Source organism: Anser anser, assembly GCF_964211835.1.
Source record: "Anser anser genome assembly, chromosome: 9".
NCBI lineage: Eukaryota > Metazoa > Chordata > Aves > Anseriformes > Anatidae > Anser > Anser anser.
Genome location: NC_139729.1, coordinates 28,031,857 through 28,040,766, shown reverse-complemented (window position 1 = coordinate 28,040,766; position 8,910 = coordinate 28,031,857). Strand labels below are relative to the sequence as shown.

At 44.4% G+C, this 8,910-nt stretch overlaps 1 long non-coding RNA gene across 1 annotated transcript; it reads left to right on the top strand.

Moving 5' to 3' along the window:
• Positions 1-617: 617 nt before the first annotated feature.
• On the top strand, positions 618-7,479 carry LOC310904574. The gene is made up of 6 exons (XR_014588448.1): positions 618-1,184; positions 1,410-1,509; positions 2,383-2,610; positions 3,343-4,913; positions 5,597-5,718; positions 7,226-7,479. It is a non-coding gene; the product is annotated as an uncharacterized lncRNA (long non-coding RNA).
• Positions 7,480-8,910: the final 1,431 nt, after the last annotated feature.

Here is an 8,910-nt window from a genome sequence, read left to right as displayed (position 1 = left end):
TAATAAAAATCACTGTTATATACTTCATGAAAGTCTAAAGCTTAGCCGACACAACTGTTAAATTGCGATCCTCTCAGTTAATCTGGAGTGACTTTATTCCACGCTTATTAGCCACTTACCAAATGCCCAGATACTTTTTTTTCTTTATTCCTTTCTCATGGCATTATTCTGCCTTCAGTGGTTTGTTTCGAATTCAAGTGAAATCTGCCTTTCAGTGTAGATACCATGTGGGTGGTTCTTTATTACATTCTCTTCTTCCAAAAGCATTCGAATGTTGTTTTGGGTAGATTCAAGATGTCAGTAAGAAACGTTCAGCACATCGCCCTGTTTGCATGCTTATCTATTGTGAGAAAACTAGGTCTTTTCTGAGCCTTTTTATCCTCTCTCCTGCTAAATGACAGATGACAGGAAGTCAACAGGTAGATACTTTGCAGCGTGATTGCCAAAGAGAAGTGGCCTAAATCAAGCCTTGATTGCTGGTAAATCTGGAACAAAGTGCCCAGGATTAATTGTCGAAGGACAACAACTCCCAGCCATAACTGTTGAGGCTGTTCAAAGTGAGCTTTGCATTTTATTGCTTGCCAGAGGCTATGGAAAAATCTAGAAAGATTGCTTCCCCATAGTGGTCTTTTAGGCGTATCAAATATTGGTCTGGTCTCGATGACTGCAATATCCAGTCATCAGCTTGGTGTCCTGGCAGGTGGGCAGGCACAAAAATGCCTGGGAGGAGCAAAGAATGCAGAGAGAATGGCATGCACCAGCAGGAGGCTGTTAGTTGGATGCAGCTGTGACTGAATTTTGTGGTGTCACAATTAGTGTTTTACCTTTAAAAATACAAGGATTACCCAGCTGTTATATGGTGCAGGAGTGACTGGCTGGATCTTGGTCTTATAATTAAGCAGAAAGAAGAGCACAGAATTTGAGGAGAGCCCACACTTGTACCCCACACAGAAGTGTGCTTGGTCCTTAACTCTGGCAAACACGTAAAGAACTGAAAAATTCCCTGTCTTCGGGTATTTCTGAATCCTGTATCCCAAGGGTCATTTGTGCAATTAATTGTTCCAGACAGACATCAATAGGAGATTTAGTTTTTTGTTTACCGGTGTTCTGTGCTACATAATACCCTAAGCAAACCCTGATCCGGTATGAATTGCAGAGTTTCACTGAAGACAATGGTACAATAGGTATTTATATTACAAGTGAGATTTTGTTGCTATGATTGCCACTTCTTCAAATACCCATATAATCTTAGTGCAAAAAAAAAAAACCCACAGCTCAATAGAATGTAAATGTGTAATTTTGTAAGACAGATTGTACTCAGATGTCACCACAGTACTTAGAATTAAGAGTTATGTATTTTTAATTGTTTCATTTTGCTGGTGATTTAATCTCCTCCTGTGCTTTTACAGTGCACCCTTGTAACTGAAAGCCAGGGATAGGAAGCTTGTGTTCTCACAGAAGTCCCACGGCAGAACGGTGTTTCAGGACACCAAGATCTGGGCATATAAGGTAAGAGTAAATGCCTAACACCATTCCATGTAGCTGTCTCAGAGGAGAACGAGCTAGAATAAAGTGAAACATTTCTTTCCTAGATAGAATACAAGGGAATGTTAGTTTATATCCTGTGCTTTGATCAGATTTTGAAAAACACATCAGGAGCTTAATTCCAAAAAAAGAATGAGAGATGTTCCAAAGTTAATTCTTACGTCTGAGTTATTGTTTTAAGTGATGATAATAAACAACCTTCTGTTTTGACATTCTTTTGGCAAAGTCACAGAGTCAGAATATCTCTAATCTGCATTTTTGTGAAGTTTAGGAACATCTGATACCTTGGGTATATATGGAGTAAATCAACTCATTGCACTCACGTTTCAAGATCTAACTTTCATTCCAAGTTCATATTTCTATGTATATGTTTCAAAAGATTATATTTGAAAATGGCTTTGGCACTGGGATTAGCAGTTTTTACATTTGTTTGCACAAGTCTCCATAAAAATGTGTCAGCAGGAATAAAAACTCAGGATGGAATGCAAAATGAATGGAAGCAACCCCTTGGACAGGATGAGCCTGAACTCCAGCCTGCTCTCCCCCTCACCGATACATTCCCATCCCCACAAGATCAGAGTTCTTCACGGTCGGTAGGGTATTCATCTGCACAGGCAGCTGAGATATTCAGAGTTACTAATTTACAGAATTGAAGTCCAGGGGCAGGCAGGAAACAGAACTGAGCAGAGGCCCGAGGTTCTGTATGGACAAGTGGCAAGTTCCAGAGTTAAACTGCAGGAAGCCCAATAATTCATGGGCATGCCCCATGCTCCTGTATTTAGCTATGTTGTCAATTTTGCCTTCTGGTCCGTCCTCCTGTCTGTATCTTTCTTGCAGTGTTTCTCTTACACACCTGCAGAAGCATATTTCTGCGTTACACATCTGCCAGAGCTGACCGGTCCTTTGCCAGTGTCCAAAGGTCATCGGTGAAGCTGACAAAAGGATCATCACTTCCTTGTTTGTGCTCAGCAGCTGGATACGAGCATTCAGCTTACAGATGGCCATGAACCCTCCTTGCTGTCAGCTACAAATTCTGCAAGAGTTGAGGAGTGACCCACAAGCCAGGTAACAGGTGCAGGAAATGCCACTGAGCTCAGAAGCTTTACAGAAATGATTAGTGCTGGGAATAGCAGACAATGAATTAGCCTCGGTTTATGTGCTGATGGCTGGGCTGGGCCTGCGCACTTTGCCCGGGGCAGAAGGTGCAGTTTGGCTCTTCTGTCCCGAGTGGGAGTGGGCAGGATTCTGGCACCTGGCTGCTGCCCGCTGCCCCGCTCCTCCTGCTCCCGGGGGCCTGCGAGCGTGGGACTGGCACGGCTCGGCCTCGGGCCTCAGGTGTGCCTCCGGGAGGAAGTGTGGGCCACAGGGCAGTGCCAAACCTGGTGTACGTGGCACCTCCTTCGTGCAGGGTGGGTGAGGAGCCCTGAGGCAGGCTGGTAGCTTGGCACCGCCATGCTTCCAGCAAGGGGTGTGTGTACACTGGGTGCTGCTGGAGCTCGGCCACCCGGGCCTGCTCCCACACCGCAGGGCTGGCTGTTTGCACTGCCGGCCTAGGGTCACGCATGTGGAAGTGAGATGCAGCTGAGCGAGGGAGGAGAAAGAGCCAAAGGCTCTTTGGATGTGTTCTGAAGCAACAAATGCATTACCTGCGGTGCAGCATGTAGGCACTCTTAAGTCCTGTTGTAGCCTTCACAGGACCTTAGAGAGAGTCCCTGGCCTAGCAGCCGGTGTCTGCCCAAACACTTACTGTGCCTGACACTAAAATGCAACCGTATAACCCGTGTCCTATACCAACAGGGAAGTGAATTAAAACTTTGGATAACACTTAGACCAACCTCTCTTATTCTCTACATGGACCCTACAAGAGCGCTGGCTGTGGCTCACAGCTGTTTGAGCTGCAATCACAATGTGAAATCAGTGCTGTAGCTACAGCTGCAGAAATTCCAGAAGTTCCTGCTCTGGGTTGCCTGCAATGTAAATCAGGGCGTGAGCCCTTGGAAAATGCTGGTCTCTGTCTGCTTCATCTCAAAATGAGTGCTTGCTTCTATTTAAAGACAATGTGTTTTACCCTGAGTTTATCACAAAAGGCTGGATAATTGGATGATACAAACTGGCATAGCTCCATGGATGCCAACTGGCATTTAACCCCATTTCTGCATTACTTGATGGCTGGAACCGCTGCTTTGGATGGGCATCAGAGCAAAGGGATACCAAGGCACATGCAATGAGACATGTCATTACCTAGTGGTCAAACCACAGTACAATATTTTAAGAAGTTTGCATTGTCCTAACCCCTGAGTCCGGTGTGCTGGCACTCACGTGGCGACTTCCTGACCGTGTGTCACCTACCTGGAACTGAAACCTTTCTATTTCCCAGAGGTACAGTTGGTGGCACCTTTCCAAAATTCTCCTGGCAAAACGTGTTTGTAAGTAAGCTGCACAGTCAGTGCCTTGTCACAGTGTGCGTAGATCTCCAGATGTTTTGCTTATTTTCACATCCCACAGACACACACTGTAGTTTAACGGAGGAAGAACTGGATTTTTTTTTTCATCTGTCATCTCTTTATCACTAGCTCTTGGTGATTGACTAGAGAATTTATGCGTTGCAGATGCAGCCCCTCGGCTCCAGCGAGGAGCTTATAAATAGCGTAATGCAAAAACTGCAGCCTGGCGCCAGTGCTGCGAGCTGCAGAGCCATGTGCCCTTTTCGTGGAGGAGTCTGTAGCACAAACTCCTCTTGGCCTTCTAGTACATCGCTGGGCTCATAAATTTTTCTGAGGTTAAAAATAAGATAAACAGCTCTGTCTAGTGGCAATTTCAATAACTACATCAGAAGGACATTACTTCTAAAAGAATTCAGCCCCATATGTGTTGAATCAAGTGCGTTTAAAAATAGATGGTTGGCTTGCCTTTCTACATGGCAAATGCTCCAAGTACTTCTCCAGAGACCCTGGATAAACATGTGAGGCCGTACTCTGCCGTTAGCTTTCTCCTAAGAGATTCGCTGCCTTTATTTAATTTTCACCAAAACCAATACAACTCCCTGATGGCTTGCCACTTCTCAGGCTGTGGCTGTATCTAACGCCTCCCCTTGGACATACTCAGTGCTGGAGGTCCAAAACTTGCCTTGGGCTCCCAAGTGGAAGCTCTCTTTGTGCTGGAAGCCGTGTGGGAGCAGACTTTGCATCACTCTGGGTTCTTGTGGGTCCTGTGGTGCTCCTGGAGGTGGCTCTTACCCGCAGAAAGGGGAAGGTTTTGTTGGGATCGCCGTCTGCACAGCTCGGGGCCTGCAGCAGCCCCGCTTCAGGCCTTCCCACGGGCTGCCGTGTGCGCTGCTCCGCTGGGCCCGGCGGCACCCAGTTCTCGAGGTGAGCCTGGTGGGGACAGGGGCAATAGCACGGATGGCCCAGCGAGGATGGGGAACCCGAGGGGCTTTTTCATAATTTTAAAACCCCATCACCACATAAGGTGGGCTGGCCCAGAGCTGGTGGTTTGCAAGGTGGGCGTGGGGTGGGCGCAGCGGCAGGCAGGCATCCAGCTGCCTCCTGACACTGGGGAAGGTGTTATCTCTGGCCTCTAGAGTTTAGCAGCCTGACACCCACCTACGTGGTCTTGCTTTTCTTGTTCTGTCACACTCAGGTGTGTGCTCATTGAGATAAGAGATTTCTGAAACGCAGAGGCAGCCCACCCTCCTGCTGCACACCCACCCACTCATCATTATCTGCTCTGTTTGATCTTAGAGAATGTTTCAAAGAATTCAAGAATTGTTTTTTTTTATGATATTGATGGTAAAAGAACAAACAAACAAAAACTTTTTATCAAAAGGGAAAATGGGTGTGAAGAGAGCAGTTAGTGAAATTATTGATATTATAATTGACTTGTGTATTGGTGTTTGTTGTATATGTGCATATGCATCCATGCATTGTACAGCCTAGATCTGGGAGTCACACTGCCTATATTAGTTGTGGTAAATCAAACTAAGTAAGCAGAAATAATAAAGAAATTGCGTGAGGCAAAGACTCGGCATGCTATCCTTGTCTAATGATGTCAGATTGCAGAGGATCAAAGGTCGGAGCCTGAAGGAAGGAAGGTGACCTCACTAGGAGCTGCTCAGATGTCAGGTGAAGTGCACGCCCCACAAACACCGATAGCATGTTGGCGCTGCAGCCAGAGGTAAGAGCTGAAGATGCTGGTAGATTACAAAACAAATGGCACAGGTTTTTTATATGTAAAACTCTCTTGAAACAAGAACTCTGCTTTTTCTAGGTAGGCAGTCTTTATTTCTTAATCTCAGGGCAAGCAGGTAGAGACAGAAATAAAGCTGTGGCTAGCTGGAAGAGTCATGTGCAACAGAGCTTTAATGTGAAGTCTAAACTTGCATGTTTGTCTGAAGTCTCCAATGAAGCCAACAGAATTTTATAAAAGGAATGCATTCTTGTTAAATCTGTCTCCTCCCTTGCAACACCTCCAGTCAGAGCCTGCAGCCTTGACTTGCTTTTTGCATAAGCAAAGGCTGAAGATAAAGAGAGAGAAGCAATAATAGAAACCTGCAGTTTGCAAAGTGCCCTGCCCAGAAAGAATTCAGGACTTTGATTCAGCTGCTGTCTCTGGACTCTCGCTTTATCTGAGTTCTGTGTAAGTGCTTTTCTTTGTGCCCCATCTCTTTGTTGCCTTTCTCTGCCATATACCAGACTGAATCTGGTGAATTGGGTTTTTCAGTTATTTTTGTCCGGTGTTTTTTAAGCTGCAAGTCCTGGATCATGTCTCCTATTTCTCATTCTCCCCTTGAGCTGGGTTTTCTTTCTTACATCTCCTTTTATGAGTTCTGACTCAATTCACTCACTTTGTGTGTTGGCATCTCCCATCACGACTGCCTGCCAATTCCTTGCAAGCCCCGTGTCATCTCCTCCACGCACTGTGGTTCTTGGCTGCCTGCCGAGTCTCAGACTTCACACTTCAGGATTTCTAGGATCTGCCCTCTTGAGAATTTTTTCCTTTTTTTATTTCCTCTCCCTTTTAATATTTAAAACGATTTCTCCTCTGGCCCTGAGTTGAACTCTCTCCAGGCACAAGGCAAATCAGACTGTTCTGCAGCCTGAGGTGGAGCACGCTGAGCTCAGACGGGCAGCACAGAGGGCAGGCGCCGTGTGCTCCTGGGGTTGTATTCAACACGTGAGGGTCTCTCGGCTGCCGCTCTGAACAGAAAGATCTGTGGGTAACCCAGCATGCCAAGTTTTAATATGCTCCAAAGATTGATAGATGCTAAAAATTCCATTTGGTGACAAACTGAGGGAACGCAACAGTTGACAGGAAGCATTATCCTGGCAGTTTTAAGTTGTTCTTCCTATTTGCTGTAAAGGGTGTTTCCCACATACAATTGTGCAAAATTGAATAAGAAAAGCTAGCTAATTTGCAGGGGAGAAAAAATTCTTAAATGTGGTTGTATATAAACCAGCTTCTCTTACAAACTTATTCCTAAGGCTTCCTCAAAGTTGCTTGCTCTTTGGAAATTCTGTTGCTGGTTTTGTGGTTCCATTTAGTACCAAATGGCTACTTTGCCTGCTTTTTTGTATAACGAACAGTGTGTATGTCAATCACATATAAAACAAACTTGCACGTGTTAACATTAAATGGTCACAATCACTTTCTCATACTCTGTTTTGATCTCTGTGGGAAGCAGGCACAGAAAGAGACGAAGACTGTGGATCTAGAAATACGTACATGCTTGCAGAAGAACTTGCTGGCCTGCACATGCATTGCTCCAGTCTTCATGCGAAGTTTGTATCTGACCTAGTATCTGGACAAAAGTTTTCTTGGTTCTTAACCTGTAGTATTAAGGCAGTAATTCCATAGCTTATGTTGCTCATTATAACTAATGTAATAATCACATAACAAAATATACAAATAGAGAATAAAACTGTCTTTTCATCCTTAGACTAGAATACTGTGTTCTTTATAACCCATTTATACATTTGTATAAACATGCCATATGGATATTCATTAATGAATGTTCTTTGCAAATATAACCCCTTCTTTCTGCATGTAATAAGTCAGCCTTGACTTCTGGATAGTGTTTGCATAATTGGAATAACCTTATATGCCAGACTCAGAAATTGCTTAAGTCAATGAGAAGCTGTAAGTCTTTCCACTAAGCTGAACAAGTTTAGGATCTTGATTTATTTTCGTATTTAAATTTAGATCTTTCTGCCTTTGTTTTTTTTTGCATAGCAATTTTATAATATTGATCACTTGTGATATATGGCTGATCACATAACTCATACACTATTATTTCTTTCAGTCGATTTGATACCTATAAACTCTTTTGCAGTAATGTTACCCTCATCAAATTTCCTGGGTAAGGATGTCTGTATACATATTTGTATACATACATATAATATACATGTGTGGGCTGTATGTATATATTTAACAGCACAAACTCCATTCTGCACACATGGTTTCTGTGTGGGCAGAAAGATTTAATTCACAGACATCGGTGCCAGAGCAGGAGTAGCCTGGTGGCAAGCAGTCCCACACTGGCTCCCTTCCTAGCTAACGCACGCTGCCTTTTACACAGCTGTGTGCTCATCCTCGCGGGAACAGAGATGCCTGTAGTGACCGACTGTGCAGATTTCTTTGTTACAGATTCTCAAATGCTCTCTTTATGACCTAGTGTTCTTATAAATAACTATTTTTGGTTACTTTCATGAGCTGCAGTTGACAGCGGTGGGACTCCTATTTAATTACATTATGGTTCTTATTAATACCAGATGTGTTCATCACAGCTCGAAGGATTGCAGTGACTACCAAAGGAATTACGCCTTAAGTGGAGTCTGACATGTAAATCTCAGAGTACTGTTCTCCAGAGACTCATGTAAACTGCCCGTCATTTGTTTGCTCCTTCAATTCTTGTATTAAAGGCACCCTAAGCTGTAAGTGTACCTGTCGCTTAACAGGGCTTGTGTCTAAAGCACTCTGCTGAGGCTGGCTGCTCTTCGCAGCAGGCATAGTGAGCGGAGCAAGCTGAAATGTCCCAGAACCTCAGACTGAATGTTGCTGAAGGATAAATCTGAAGGAGCAGCTGATTTTGTATCAGGGCCTACCTGGGTGCGTTCTTCAAGAAGTCAGCGGTAGGGCACCAGAGCAAGCAGTGAATGGTTGATTATACTGTGGTATGCAAAGTGAAGATCAGAAAAAAAAGGCTGTTCCTGCATGTGTTCTCAGTGGTAGGAATTAAGACGGAATATCAGGGAGGAATGCAAGACAGAAGGCTCTAGCAGATAAGGACAGCGTGCAGTAGCAGCTTCTCAGGAGTCAACAGCAATATGAGAAAAAGCAGCGTCTGGATCTCAGGGTCAGTTGATATGT